Here is a 12,767-nt window from a genome sequence, read left to right as displayed (position 1 = left end):
GAGGAGAGCTAAGGTACCAGTGACCCCCGTTACCATCCAGGGAGTCCGTGTGGACACGGTGGAAGATTACAAATACCTGGGGATACGAATTGACAATAAACTGGACTGGTCAAAGAACACTGAGGCTGTCTACAAGAAGGGTCAGTGCCGTCTCTATTTCCTGAGGAGACTGAGGTCCTTTAACATCTGTCGGACAATGCTGAGGATGTTCTACGAGTCTGTGGTAGCCAGTGAGATCATGTTTGCTGTTGTGTGCTGGGGCAGCAGACACCAACAGAATCAACAAGCTCATTCGTAAGGCCAGTGATGTTGTGGGGATGAAACTGGACTCTCTGACGTTGGTGTCTGAAAAGAGGATGCTGTCCAAGTTGCATGCCATCTTGGACAATATCTCCCATCCACTACATAATGGACTGGTTGGGCACAGGAGTACATTCAGCCAAAGACTCATTCCAGCGAGATGCAACACTGAGCGTCTTAGGAAGTCATTCCTGCCTGTGGCCAACAAACTTTACAACTCCTCCCTTGGAGGGTCAGACACCCTGAGCCAATAGGCTGGTCCTGGACTTATTTCCTGGCATAATTTACATATTACTATTTAATTATTTATGGTTTTATTACTATTTAATTATTTATGGTGCAACTGTAACGAAAACCAATTTCCCTCGGGATCAATAAAGTATGACTATGACTAAAATCTGTGGATAAACCTCAAAAGAGCAGTACATGCAAGACGGCCAAAGAATCTCAAAGAACTAGAAGCCTTTTGCAAGGAATGATGAAGATGATACCTGCTCTTGTAAAGATCTTTTGGAAGTTTTCTGTACAAGTCGATAGCTGAAGAAAAATGGTGTTGAGATAAACTTACGACCTGAAAGAGTGGTCCAAGCAACTCACGGACATATTACCAACTCAACTGTAATTAGACTGCAGAGTATTATTTAAATACTTAGCTACTTAACGTTATCTTTTGTTTAACAAACACACATCAAAGTTGCTGATGAATTGACAATTGCACAGTAACAGAAATTTTGACCGGGGTGCCCAAAATTTTGCATGCCACTGTATATCAAGAATATGAGGTGAAGAGTCCTTGAAAGTGAGTCTATATGTTGTGAGAACACTTCAATGATTGAGCAAGTGAAGTTGAGTGAAGTCATCCCGTTCGGTTCAAAAGCCTGATGTTTGAGGGGTAATAAATGTTCCAGAACCCCTGCCCCCGGCACCTGTTCTTCAGCCATGCATTCATCTGTATTTTCATAGATTCCCTTTTCATATTTTCTATACTAAAGTAAAACAAGGTCAATTTGAAAAGCATAGCTGACTGAAGTTTAAAATGTATACAATGTGAATTGAGGAACAGGGTAAGTTGATGACATAAAATTATTGGTCGCAAGATTGTACCTTAAATGTAGATTTTGAAATTTATAATGTTACCTTTATAATGAATTGACCATTAGTGTGTTCTGTTTTCCTGTTGCTTTGTTTGTGCATCAGGGTAAAAAGACCCTGATGGGAGTTATATACAGACCCCCAAAACAATAGTCAAGATGTAGTCTATAAATTACAATAGGGGATTTCAGTATGCAGGCAGATTGGTAAAATCAGGTTGGTGCTGGATCCAAAGAGGGGGAATTTCTAGAACGTCTACGAGATGGCCTTTTAGAGCAGTTCGTGATTGGGTATTGTGCGATGAACCAGAATTGTTTAGGAGCTTAAGGTAAAGGAACCCTTAAGGACAAGCGATTATAATCTCATAGAATTCGTCCTGCAGTTTGAGAAGCAAAAGTCAGATGTATCAGTACTACAGTGGAGTAAAGGGAATTACAGAGGCATGAGAAAGGAGCTGGCCAAAACTGATTGGAAAGGAACACTAGCAAGGATGACGGCAGAACAGCAATAGCTGAAATTTCTGGGAGCAATTCAGAAGGTGCAGGATATACACATCTCAAAGATGAGAAAGTTTTCTAAAGGCAGGATGACACAACTGTGGCTGACAACCGACGTCAAAATCAACAAAATAGCCAAAGAGAGGACATATAATAGAGCAAAATTAGTGGGAAGGTAGAGGATTGGGAAGCTTTTAAAACTAACCAAGGCAACTAAAACAGTCCTAAAGAAGGAAAAGATGGAATATGAATGTAAGCTAGCCAATAATATTAAAGAGGATACTAACATTTTCTTCAACTATATAAAGTGTAACAGAGAAGCAAGAGTAGCTATCAGACCACTGGAAAATGATGCTGGAGCGGTAGTAATGGGGGACAAGGAAACGGCAGATGAACTGAGTAAGTACTTTGCATCATTCTTCACTGTGGAAGACATGAGCAGTATGTCAGAAATTCGAGAGTGTCAGGGGGCAGAAGTATGTTAAGTTGTCATTACTAGGGTGAAGGTTCTTGGGAAACTGAAAGGTCTGAAGAAAGACAGTTCACCTGGACCAGATGGAATACACCCCAGGGTTCTGAAAGAGGTGGCTGAAGAGATTGTGGATGCATTAGTAATGTAATGACCTTTCAAGAATCAATTGATTCTGGCATGGTTCCAGAGGAATGGAAAATTACGAATGTCACTCCACACTTCAAGAAGGGAGAGAGGCAGAAGAAAGCATGAGCAGAACATTGACTGATTGGCAAAGAGTAGAAATAAAGGGAGCCTTTTCTGTTGTGTTCTACAGGGCTCTGCTTTGCGACCGCTTTTTTAAAAAATGTTGTATGTCAATGATTTGGATGACGGAATTGATGTCTTTGTGGTCAAATTTGCAGATAATATGAAGATAGGTGAAGGGGCAGGTAGTTTTGAGGAAGTAGAGAGGCTACAGAATGTCTCAGAAAGATTAGGAGAATGGGCAAAGAAGTGGCAGATGGAATATAGTGTTGGGAAGCGTATGGTCATGCACCATGCACTTTGGTAGAAGAAATAAAAGAGTAGACTATTTTCTAAAAGGAGAGAAATTCAAATATCTGAGGTGCATAGGGACTTGGGAGTTCTCATGTAGGATTCTCTACAGGTTAATTTGCAGGTTGGGGAAAGCAAATGTGATATTGGCAGACATTTCAAGAGGACTAGAATATAAAAGCAAGGATGTAATGTTCAGCCTCACTGGGAGCATTCTGAGTAGTTTTGGACCCCCTATCTAAGAAAGAATGTGTTAACATTGGAGAGGGTTCAAAGGAGATTGAGAAAATGATTCAGGACTGAAAGGCTTGTCATATGAAAATTGCTTGATGGCTGTGGGCCTCTACTCACTGGAATTCAGAAGAATGACAGGTGACCTTATTGAAACCTATCAAATGGTGAAAGGTCTGTATAGAGTGGATGTGGAAAAGATATTTCCTATAATGGGGAGTCAGAGACCCAAGAGGACAGCCTCAGAACAGAAAGGGTTTCTTTCAGAATGACGAGGATTTTTTTGTTAGCCAGAGAGAAGAATCTGTGGAATTTGTTGCCACAGGCAGCTGCAAAGGCCAAGTCATAAACACAAAATACTCTGCAGATGCTGGGGTCAAAGCAACACGCTGAAGGAACTCAGTAAGTCAGGCAGCATCCGTGGAAATGAACAGTCAACATTTCCGCCGAGACCCTTTGTCAGGGCTGTAGAGGGAAGGGGCAGGGGCCCTATAAAGAAAGTGGGGGGAGGGTGGGAAGGAGAAGGCTGGTAGATGCCAGGTGAAAAACCAGTAAGGGGAAAGATAAAGGGGTGGGGGAGGGGAAGCAGGCAGGTGATAGGCAGGAAAGGTGGAATGGGGAAAGCACAACAGGTAGTAGAAGGAAGGGGAACCATGAGGGAGGTGATAGGCAGCTGGAGGAGGGGGCAAAGGGAAACAGGGATGGGGGAAGGGAGGGGGAGGTAATTACCGGAAGTTGGAGAATTCAATGCCAAGGGGCTGGAGACTACCCAGACGGTATATAAGGTGTTGCTCCTCCAACCTGAGTTTGGCCTCATCATGGCAGTAGAGGAGGCCATGTATGGACATATCTGAATGGGAATGTGAAGCAGAGTTGAAGTGGGTGACAACCGGGAGATTCTGTCTGTTGTGACAGACGGAGTGGAGGTGCTCGACGAAGCGGTCCCCCAATTTGCGTCAGGTCTCACTGATGGATCGGGACAAGCAGAGCGGTGTGGGAGCTGAATTCTGAAGGAAGGCAGTTTTTTAAAAAAACTTCTTCAAGTGCAAGAAGGACGAGATTGCGCAGGCACGTGACGTAGACAGGACAGCGTGGAGTTTAAAAAGGAGACCACCCTATACAGCGGGCAGCGGTTGGAGCAGGCAGCAGAGTGACTGGCAGCAGAGTGTAGGGCTTTGGCTTCAACGGTAACGGGAAGAGGCGAGAGCGAAGCACCAACTCTTTTTTATCCCCCTTGGCAAATTGGCAGGAACAGCAGGGCTCTCACAGCTAACTGTACGAGCTAACAGTTTAAAAAGTTCGTCTGTTTGTCAAGGTAAGTGGGTGAGTAGACTTATTTTTCCTGTTTCATTCCCGTAGAATTAGATAGCATGCCTGCAGAGTTAGTGCTTTGTTCACGGTGTCAGATGTGGGAATCCTGGGAGACCTCCAGCCTCCCTGATGGCCACATCTGCGCCAGGTGCACCAAGATGCAGCTCCTCAGAGACCGTGTTAGGGATCTGGAGCTGCAGCTTAATGACCTACTGCTTATCAGGGAAAGTGAAGAGGTGATAGACAGGGGCTACAGGGAGGTAGTCATCCCTAGGCTACAGGGGTTAGAAAAATGGGTGACTGTCAAGAGAGGGAAGGAAAATGCCCGGATAGTGGAGAGCACCCCTGTGGCTATCCCCCTCAACAACAAATATCTTGTTCTGGATGCTGCACAGTGATCGGGTCTCTGGCACTGAGCCTGGCATTGTTGTGCAGCAGGGAAGGAGGGAGAAGAGGAATGCGGTAGTCATAGGGGATTCCATAGTCAGGGGAACAGACAGGAGATTCTGTGAGCCTGATAGAGATACCCGCATGGTGTGTTGCCTCCCAGGTGCCAGGTTATGGGATGTCTCGGATCGGGTCCAGAATATTCTGAAGGGAGACGGCGAGCAGCTAGTTGTCTTGGTACATGTTGGTACCAATGACATAGATAGGAGAAGGGAGGAGGTCCTGAAGAGAGATTTCAGGGAGTTAGGAAGGAAGCTGAGAAGCAGGACCTCCAGGGTAGTAATCTCGGGATTGCTACCTGTGCCACGTGCTAGCGAGGGCAAGAATAGTAGGATCAGGCAGATGAACGCGTGGCTAAGAGACTGGTGCAAGGGGCAGGGTTTCAGATTCTTGGATCATTGGGATCTCTTCTGGGGGAAGTCTGACCTGTTCAAAATGGACAGGTTACACCTGAACCCGAAGGGAGCCAATATCCTGCCGGGAAGGTTTAATAGAGCTGTTAGGGAGGTTTAAACTAATTTGGCAGGGGGATGGGAACCGGAATGATAGAGCGGAGGAATGGGGAAAACAGAAATAAATCTAAGATAGTGAGCAGTAAAGATGTCAGGAAAGACAGGCAGGTGATGGGGCGAATTTGTAGCCATTGGGATGAGTTGCAGTGCAATAAAGTTGCAGTGCAACCAAAGCGAAAAGTACCAAATACTGGTCTTAAGGTGTTATACTTAAACGCATGCAGCATAAGGAATAAGGTGGATGATCTTGTCGTACAGCTACAGATGGGCAGGTATGCTATTGTGGCCATCACTGAGACGTGGCTAAAGGATACATGTCTCTGGGAGCTGAACGTCCAAGGATACACGGTGTATCAGAAAGATAGGAAGGTAGGCAGAGGGAGTGGCATGTCTTTATTGGTAAGAAATGATATCAAATCATTAGAAAGAGGTGATATAGGATCGGAAGGTGCAGAATCTTTACGGGTTGAGCTAAGAAATCGCAGGGGTGAAAGGACCCTGATGGCAGTTATATACAGGCCTCCAAACAGCTGCAGTGATGCGGACTACAAATTGCAAAAGGAAATAGAAAAGGCTTGTCAGAAGGGCAGTGTTATGAGAATTGTGGGGGATTTTAACATGCGAGTGGATTGGGAAAACCAGGTCTGCACTGGATCTCAAGAGAGAGAATTTGTAGAATGTCTGCGAGATGGCTTTTTAGAACAGCTTGTTGTTGAGCCCACTAGGGGATCGGCTGTACTGGATTGGGTATTGTGTAATGAACCGGAGGTGATTAGAGAGATTGAGGTGAAGGAACCCTTAGGAGGCAGTGATCATAACATGATTGAGTTCACTGTGAAATTTGAAAAAGAGAAGCTGAAATCCGATCTGTCGTTATTTCAGTGGAGTAAAGGAATTTATAGTGGCATGAGAGGGGAACTGGCCAAAGTTGACTGGAAAGGGTCATTGTCGGGAAGGACAGCACAGCAGCAGTGGCTGAAGTTTATGTGAGAAGTGAGGAAGGTGCAAGACAGGTATATTCCAAAAAAGAAGAAATTTTCAAATGGAAAAAGGATGCATCCGTGGCTGACAAGAGAAGTCAAAGCCAAAGTTAAAGCAAAGGAGAGGGCATACAAGGAAGCAAAAATTAGTGGGAAGACAGAGGATTGGGAAGCTTTCAAAAGCTTACAAAAGGAAACTAAGAAGGTCATTAAGAGGGAAAAGATTAACTATGAAAGGAAGCTAGCAAATAATATCAAAGAGGATACTAAAAGCTTCATCAAGTATATAGAGAGTAAAAGACAGGAGAGAGTAGATATAGGACCGATAGAAAATGATGCTGAAGAAATTGTAATGAGAGATAAGGAGATGGCAGAGGAACTGAACGAGTATTTTGCATCAGTCCTCACTGAGGAAGACAGCAGGATACCGGACACTCAAGGGTGGCAGGGAAGAGAAGTGTGTGCAGTCACAATTACGACAGAGAAAGTAGTCAGGAAACTGAATAGTCTAAAGGTAGATAAATCTCCTGGACCAGATGGAATGCACCCTCATGTTCTGAAGGAAGTAGCTGTAGAGATTGCGGAGGCATTAGCGATGATCTTTCAAAAGTCAATAGATTCTGGCATGGTTCCAGAGGACTGGAAGATTGCAAATGTCACTCCGCTATTTAAGAAGAGGGCAAGGAAGCAAAAAGGAAATTATAGACCTGTTAGCTTGACATCGGTGGTTGGGAAGTTGTTGGAGTCGATTGTCAAGGATGAGGTTACGGACTACCTGGAGGCATATGACAAGATAGGCATGGTTTCCTTAAAGGAAAATCCTGCATGACAAACCTATTACAATTTTTTGAAGAAATTACAAGTAGGCTAGACAAGGGAGATGTAGTGGATGTTGTATATTTGGATTTTCAGAAGGCCCTTGACAAGGTGCCGCACATGAGGCTGCTTAACAAGATAAGAGCTCATGGAATTACAAGAAAGTTACATACGTGGATAGGGTGTTGGCTGATTGGCAGGAAACAGAGAATGGGAATAAAGGGATCCTATTCTGGTTGACTGCCGGTTACCAGTGGTGTTCCACAGGGGTCCATGTTGGGGCCACTTCTTTTTACGTTGTACATCAACGATTTGGATTATGGAATAGATAGCTTTGTGGCTAAGTTTGCTGATGATACAAAGATAGGTGGAGGGGAGTGCTGAGGAAATAGAGTCTGCAGAGAGACTTGGATAGATTGGAAGAATGGGCAAAGAAGTGGCAAATGAAGTACAATGTTGGAAAGTGTATGGTTATGCACTTTGGCAGAAGAAATAAACAGGCAGACTATTATTTAAATGGGGAGGGAATTCAAAGTTCTGAGATGCAACGGGACTTGGGAGTCCTCGTGCAGGATACCCTTCAGGTTAACCTCCAAGTTCAGTCGGTGGTGAAGAAGGCGAATGCAATGTTGGCATTCATTTCTAGAGGAATAGAGCATAGGAACAGGGATGTGATGTTGAGGCTCTATAAGGCGCTGGTGAGATCTCACGGAGTACTGTGGGCAGTTTTGGTCTCCTTATTTAAGAAAGGATGTGCTGACGTTGGAGAGGGTACAGAGAAAATTCACTAGAATGATTCCAGGAATGAGAGGGTTAACATATGAGGAACATTTGTCCACCCTTGGACTGTATTCCTTGGAGTTTAGAAGAATGAGGAGGGACATCATAGAAACATTTCGAATGTTGAAAGGCATGGACAGAGTGGGTATGGCAAAGTTGTTTCTTTTGATAGGAGAGTCTAGTACGAGAGGGCATGACTTAAGGATTGAAGGGTGCCCATTCAGAACAGAGATGTGAAGAAATTTTTTTAGCCAGAGGGTAGTGAATCTCTGGAATTTGTTACCACGGGCAGCAGTGGAGGCCAAGTCATTGGGTGTATTTAAGGCAGAGATTGATAGGTATCTGAGTAGCCAGGGCATCAAAGGTTATGGTGAGAAGGCAGGGGAGTGGGACTAAATGGGAGAATGGATCAGCTCATGATAAAATGGTGGAGCAGACTCGATGGGCCCAATGGCCAACTTCTGCTCCTTTGTCTTATGGTCTTATGTAGAGGAGGCCACACTGGATGCAACAGATAACCCCAACAGACTCACAAGTGAAGTGTTGCCTCACCTGGAGGGACTGTTCGTGGCCCTGAATGGTGGTGAGAGAGGTGGTGTAGGGACAGGTGTAGCACTTACACTTTCAGGGATAAGTGCTGGGTGGGAAAAGCCAAGTCACTTGGTATATTTAAGGCAGAGGTTTTTTTTGATAGTTTCTTGATCAGTCAGGGCATGAAGGAATACGGGGAGAAGGCAGGAGATTGGGGTTGAAAGGGAAAATAGATTAACCATGATAAAATGGCAGAACAAACTCAATGGGCCGAATAGTTCAATTCTGCTCCTATATCTTATGGTCTTATCATGTTATAAAGAATATGCATTTCTAAAATGGAAGCATTTGCACCTGGACATGAAATCTCCATTCTTCACCTTTAAACACTACACGTTATTTTACTCCTCCGTTTGAGTTTTTGCATTTCAAGTAAATGTTTTCTTTTATTATCAAAAATATGGCATTATCTTCGGCCACGTTCCAAAAAACACAGAATTAAGAATTTGAAAACTCATTCTTTACACGAAATAAGACCAACAGAGATTTCCACAAAAAAATGAACATAACCTCAGCACGATACGCTTCATACAGTGTCGGGGAAAAGTAACTTTGAAGTTACCGGGCTTTCTCAGTGCCTCCACCCCTCAGGCCTCGCCACTCTTCTAATGACCCCGCGGCCGATAGCATCTGCTGAGCCTCGCTAGAGAAAAGTTAACAATAAGGACACACCCTCGCATTCCTGCTCCGTCCAACGATACCCACCTAACGTACTAATACACCATCTGCTCCTCCCTCGCCGCCTTCTCCCTCTCTCGAGCACTGCTCCCGACGCGCATGCGCAGTCTCTTAAAGGCGCCTCGGCCAGATTTAGGGGCCTCACCACTCGAAGCCAGAGAACCCTGCTGGTTAATTCAGTCATGTGCAGTCAAACTACGTTCATATTGATTAGAAAAAAAAGGTCACTCACGCCAATCCCACTGCTAGTTCCGTGTCTCTATATACTTGTTGATCGAAGCACTTCTTCTGTCAGGTGCTTCATGTTTTTGATAAAGATTTCAGTCTCCACCTCTCTCTCAGAAAACGGGATTCCGGCTCAAATAGGGGTGTCGGCGAGAAAGTGGCCGACGCGTTAATGATTCAACCGTACAGATAAGACATTTAAGTTATTGCATCTCTAGTTTCTGGCATGTAATTTTCATACAATGGTTTTCTTTATTAATCCACATTTTGGAGATGTGAGCGTTGGAGACAAAACCAGCATTTATTTATTGCTCTTCAGTAATTGTTGCAGTTCTTCTGTTAAAGGTACATCGAAGCAGGATAAGTGAAGCAAAATGACTGTTAGCAAAGCCAACACGTCGCAGTGAGACCCTAATTATATTCATGTAGCCTTGATGTATGCCAGGATGTCCATTAGCCCAACTCCAAACTTTCAAAATAGACAATCTGAGCTCCATCCTAACAACAGGTTACCAAGGGAAGAGGACAAATAATTCAAGGTCTTTTTCACAGACTGGGTCATAACACCATCTGTCAAACCACCTGCCCAACCACCTCAACAAGCCTGCCCCAATCCTACCTGTGGCTGAATCTGTGTATCTCACCAGTCAGCTAATTCCCCACAGAACTTTGGGGTGATATAGTTGTTCAGTCAGCAGAGCTGCTGTTGCATTAGAACAGGGGTCCCCAACCTTTTTTGCACTGCAGACCGGTTTAATATTGACAATATTCTTGCGGACCGGTCGACCTGGGGGGGGGGCGGCGCGTAGGGTTGCCAACGGACAAGAGTAGCAGTCAAATACGTTGTGTTTACCTAGAAAAGACTACAATGACCATGAAGCCTTGCATTGGCACCATTGTGCATGCGTGTACCTGCCGATTTTTCTCCCCTGCAAATCGTTTTTGGCGATTCTGTTCGGGGAGGGGGGGGGCGTGATGTTAATCACGACCGGAACATAGGTGATAAGTGGCTAATACACTCAATTTCATTTCTAAAAGGGTTTATCTAATGAATTTAATATTAAACACACAGCGCATATTTTCCTCGCATGAATATAGTGATAAGTCAATTATCACGGGAGCTTGAAGTAAGTGTTAAATGAACTTCCAGTAGAAGTGGCAGAAGCAGGTTCGATATTATCATTTAAAGAAAAATTGGATAGGTATATGGACAGAAAAGGAATGGAGGGTTATGGGCTGAGTGTAGGTCGGTGGGACTAGGTAAGAGTAGCGTTTGGCACGGACTAGAAGGGCCGAGATGGCCTGTTTCCGTGCTGTAATTGTTATATGGTTATGTAAGTAAGCCAATAGCATCATAACATTTTAAGTAACGTTTGGATGTTAAACACACAGCACATTTTTTCCCCGTATGAAGATATAAAATCATTGCAACACACCAATATTGCTGAATCAGTGCGAGCCCTGGGCTTGTTTTCCTGCAACAAGACGGTCCTATCGAGGGGTGATGGGAGACAGTGATACTCGAAGGGGGTTCCTTATGTCCAGTCTATTCCTTAATTTAGTTTTCGTTGCATTCGTTGCAGAAAACTCCGCTTCATAGAAATATATTGGAAATGGAAGCAACGTTTTCAGTGCTTTCGTGGCTATCTCAGGATATTCAGCCTTGACTTTGATTCAGAATAGCAGCAGAGATGTTATGTCAAACCTACTTTTCTGCCCGCCATCATTTGCAAGCTCGAGGAGTTGATCTCCCTCCCGCGCTGACATGGATGACGCGCGGGTAATGACCTCGCGTGCGTAATGGCTCAACAGTGGGTGTGACAGGGAATGAGGAAAGGTGCAGCTGACTCCTATCGCCAAATCATATTGTTTCCTTGCAGCCCGTTACCACATGCATGGTGGGTGGTTGGGGACCGCTGCATTAGAGTTCCTGTAGGCTAGCTTCAGTCCTGACCTCCAGTATTGCCTGTGTAGGATTTGCACATTCTTCCACTGTATACATGGGTTTCCACCAAGAATTATGTTTCTTTTATTCCACATCTCAAAGATGTACAGATTAGAAGAGATAACAGACTTTCTAAATTGCCCTTAGTGTATGCGGTAAATGGTTAGAGATACAAAGGTGGGGTTGAATGGGATATAGGAGAATAAGAGAGAATTTATGTTACTATAAATAGGTGCTTGATGTTAGCATGAACTGGTGGACTGAAGGTTTCTATTTCTGTGCGGTATAACTGTATGATCTACACGGGAAGAAAGTTGTCTTCATCTCAAGGGAATGCTTAGAAGAAAAGAAGGTACTCCCGTAGTGCTATTGGGTAGGGAATTCCTGTGTTTGGATCTGGTGATAATGAAAGAACTTTGATATGGTTTCAAGGTGAAGCATGATGTGTGATTTGGAGGAAAGCACAGTAGGTTTCTACCTTTCCTATGTTCCTGCTGTCCTTAGTGATAAGGATCATGGGTTTTGGAAGGTGCTGTAGGAATAACCTAGGTAAGTAACCGGAACACGACGAAATCTGCAGATGCTGGAATTTCAAGCAACACACATAAAAATCGCTGGTGAACGCAGCAGGCCAGGCAGCATCTATAGGAAGAGGTACAGTCGACGTTTCAGATCGACACCCTTCGTCAGGACTAACTGAAAGAAGAGATAGTAAGAGATTTGAAAGTGGGAGTGGGAGGAGGAGATCCGAAATGCTAGGAGAAGACAGGAGGGGGAGGGATCTACTATAGATACTGCCTGGCCTGCTGCGTTCACCGGCAATTTTTATGTGTGTTGTAAATAACTGGAATACGTTTTGTCTCAGGTGGTGACAAGAAGGTGTACAGGAGTGAGGTATGCCAACTAGTGGAGTGGTGCTGCAGCAACAACCTGGCACTCAACATCAGTAAGACAAAAGAGCTGATTGAGGACTTCAGGAAGGGTAAGATGAAGAAACACATACCAATCCTCAAAGAGGAATCAGAAGTGGAGAGAGTGAGCAGTTTCAAGCTCCTGAGTGTCAAGATCTCTGAGGATCACCTGGTCCCAACATATTGATGTAGTTATAAAGAAGGCAAGACAGCAGCTAATCCATGATGATTGACCTCAGATAATGTTTTGTAATGATGCCCATTGATTTCAGTTCTACCAGACTCTTTAGTCCATTGTTATTTTTATATGAAGGGAAGTAACTATCTCCAACTCTGGAATATAGCTCTTTGTCATGGTTAGATCAGGGTTGGGATCAAGTGATTGATAGCACTCTTGATGAGATTTTTTAAAGATCACAAAAGGAGCTATATGTATCAAGGT

The 12,767-nt window shown here is 44.2% G+C and overlaps 1 protein-coding gene across 8 annotated transcripts in view; it reads right to left on the bottom strand.

The window, feature by feature from the left end:
• The window catches only part of tdrd12 (tudor domain containing 12), a 200,053-nt gene extending 190,738 nt beyond the window's left edge, over positions 1-9,315 (bottom strand). For 7 of the 8 annotated variants that reach the window (XM_063066982.1, XM_063066989.1, XM_063066990.1 and 4 more), the window contains exon 1: positions 9,272-9,315. The gene's annotated coding sequence lies outside the window, so the exon portion shown is untranslated. The remainder of the gene's footprint in view (positions 1-9,271) is intronic. The other variant, XM_063066983.1, reaches the window with a different exon arrangement.
• Between the last annotated feature and the right edge of the window lie 3,452 nt (positions 9,316-12,767).

This window comes from Mobula hypostoma, chromosome 14 (genome assembly GCF_963921235.1).
Source record: "Mobula hypostoma chromosome 14, sMobHyp1.1, whole genome shotgun sequence".
Classification (NCBI taxonomy): domain Eukaryota; kingdom Metazoa; phylum Chordata; class Chondrichthyes; order Myliobatiformes; family Myliobatidae; genus Mobula; species Mobula hypostoma.
The sequence above is the reverse complement of the archived record's forward strand: the minus strand, read 5'-3'. Positions and strand labels throughout refer to the sequence as shown.